Consider the following 3,125-nt stretch of genomic DNA (forward strand, 5'->3'; position numbering starts at 1 on the left):
CTTGCCAGATGCACAAGAAACACCCATTTCTTTATTCAGGGAGGCCTGTTTCTGACGCTGAAGCCCATCCCACGGGGTGACGAGAAACTCAGTCCCAGCCATTACCAGCCCCCAGACCAACGGCCAAGGTGGCGGCAGGTCCGGGGTCACCAGGCCACGCTGCCCAGCCCCACGGTCCCTTCAGATACAGACGCTCCACTCCATTTGGTGGGAGACACCCTCCGGGAAAGCTGTGATCCCTCTACACCAAAAAGCTATCTCCTCGGAGATTTTGCCACTTCCCTCAATCCTGGTCCCGGACACTCCAGCGTCTACACTCCATGCAGCAAACAGCCTTGGGGCAGGAACACGCACAGGGTTCCGCTAGTTGGCTGGAACAGAAAACAGGGAGAAAACCACAGAGCGCAGCCTCACACGAACCCGCACCTTACTACAACAGCCGCCTTCAAACCTTTGTTCCCGGTCAACTTCACTCCTTCCCGGAATATAAATTCCTCAAGGGCTCCCCTGCCTCCCAGGACCTAGAACGGTAAGTAGTCACTCGACATATAACCTTGAACTACACGGGAGAAGAAAATGGACAGGTAATGAGCTAGATGGATGGAATGAGAGCGAATGCCTTCTTATAAAACAAACAGTCCAAGAAACAGGAGGGAGCTTAGCAACTCTCTGACTTCTCTGGAGGGCACCCCGGCCCCGGCCCACGCCGGCTCCCGCACTCAGCCTCTCTGCGCCTTGTGTCTTGTCTCCTGTAAACGGGGCTGAAACTAGTGGCCAGCTCATAAGCGGCTGCTCAGATAAGTCTGTGGATTTGGAATGCATAGAAGAGGACTGGGAACATGATGGACCCTCGATAACTGTGAGCTGCTTTTAGCAGCACAGAAAAGGAATCTACGTGTGGCGTTAGAGTCGTTAAGATCAGAGGCAGCAGGTGAGAGAGACCCGAGCCCCAGCTCAGCTCGCTTGCTGGCTGGAACAGAAAACAGGGAGAAAACCACAGAGAGCAGTCATGTGACTGCAGACTAGTGGCTCAACTTCTCTGTAACCAGCTGACTCCTCTGCAGTGTGAATAAAAGTAATAATCATTTTCATAGGGTTCTTATAAAGCTTGAATGAAGTATTTAAAAATTTTTTTGATGTTTTATTTATTTTTGAGAGAGAAAAAAACCTAGCATGAACGGGGGAGGGGCAGAGAGAGAGGGAGACACAGATTCTAAAGACGGTTCCAGGCTCTGAGTCAGCACAAAGTCCAATGCATGGCTTGAACCCACGAACCGTGAGATCATGCCCTGAGCCGAAGTCGGNAAAATCGGATGCTCAACCAACTGAGCCACCCAGGCGCCCCGCTTGAATGAATTATTTAAAGACTCAGTGCAGTGCCTAGAACTTGAAGTGTGCAGCTGATATTGAGCAAGTCACTACTCTATGAAATAGAGTAACTACCATGATATCATTGAAACACAGCAGCAGTGGACTGTGGAGGTAAATGTGGCATCGGCAAAGATTGCAACAAAATGTATCCGTGACAGTCAAATTCAGAGATGCTTCAGAGACAGCGAGTGAAAGACTAAATGCTGTAGAAAAACGGAATTCTGGGGGCGCCTGGGTGGCTTAGTCGGTTAAGATCACTTTCACTTAGGTCGTGATCTCACGGTTCGTGGGTTCGGGCCCCGCGTCAGGCTCTGTGCTGACTGCCAGCTCACGGCCTGGAGCCTGTTTCAGAGTCTGTGACTCCCTCTCTCTCTGGCCCTCCCCTGCTCACACTGTCTCTCTCTCTCTCTCGTAGAAATAGATAAAACATTAAAAAAAAAGAAAGAAAGAAAAACGGAATTCTGAATTAGAAGTCTGTGAAGGTTGATGTTACCCGTTGAGCTGACTGGGCCCAGGGGTGCCCAGATATTTGGTCAGTTATTCTAGGTGTGTCTGAGTGTGCGATTCACTGTCTGGGTAAGGTTAAGGCTTGAATCCATAGACTGAGTAAAGCAGACTGCCCTCCCATTGTGGGCAGGCTTCACGGAACCCACTGGAAGCCTGAATAGAACAAAAGACTGAGCGAGAGAGACTCTGCTCTCTGCCTGATGGTCTTGGAGCCAGGCGGGTCTTCTCCTCAACGCGAGCTCACATCATTGGCTTCCCTGGTTCTCAGGACTTCAGACTACAGATCTTGGAAGTGGCCTGCCTCCGTGAATCTGTGAGTCAATTCCTTGCAACTAATACAAAAAACATTTCAAGAAACTCTCCCAGAATGGAGAAAAAGTTTGAAGATTATAATAATTGTTAAGAAAAAAAAAGAATGGCTCATATTATTGCATATAGTACACAGAAAACATATGGGGGGATCGAGCATCCTAACAATAGAAATTCCAGAGAGCAATCAAAAAGTACATGGAGGGGCGCCTGGGTGGCTCATTCGGTTGAGCGTCTGACTTCGGCTCAGGTCATGATCTCACGGTTCGTGGGTTCGAGCCCCGTGTCGGGCACTGTGCTGACAGCTCAGAGCCTGGAGCCTGTTTTGGATTCTGTGTCTCCCTCTCTCTCTGACCCTCCCCTGCTCATGCTGTCTCTCTCTCTCAATCTCTGAAATAAACATTTTAAAAATTAAAAAAAAAAAAAAGTACATGGAAAGGGGCACCCAGGTGGCCCAGTCCGTTGAACGTCTGACTCTTGATTTCAGCTCAGGCCATGATCCCAGGGTTGTGGGATCGGACCCTGAGTCAGGCTCTGCACTGAGCATGGAACCGGCTTAAGATTCTCTCTTTCTCCATCTGCCCCTCTCCCCTGCTCACGCATGCGCTCTCTCTAAAAATAAAAAATAACTAAAATACAATTTAAAAGGTACATGGAAGAAAAACAATCAATTCTCTAAGCTTAAGAAAGGCTTGCGTTTTTGTGTCAGCACGTGAAGGGCTTAGGAGTCATCACTCCAAGCACAAGGAAAAGGCTGCACACACTGAAAGTCAACAGGTCTTTTTAGAGCTGTCAGAGAACGGAGGTCGGAGGGGAAACAGACGCGCCCCAAACTGGAGGAAAAGGCAGTGGCAGGAAAATCACAGGAGTAAAAGCCACTGGAACCAGGATCTGGGAGGAAAATAAACAGCCATGGACACAACGCTGGAAACACGGAC

The sequence above is a fragment of the Crocuta crocuta genome, unplaced genomic scaffold (genome assembly GCF_008692635.1).
Source record: "Crocuta crocuta isolate KB4526 unplaced genomic scaffold, BGI_CrCroc_1.0 scaffold70, whole genome shotgun sequence".
In the NCBI taxonomy this organism is placed as follows: domain Eukaryota; kingdom Metazoa; phylum Chordata; class Mammalia; order Carnivora; family Hyaenidae; genus Crocuta; species Crocuta crocuta.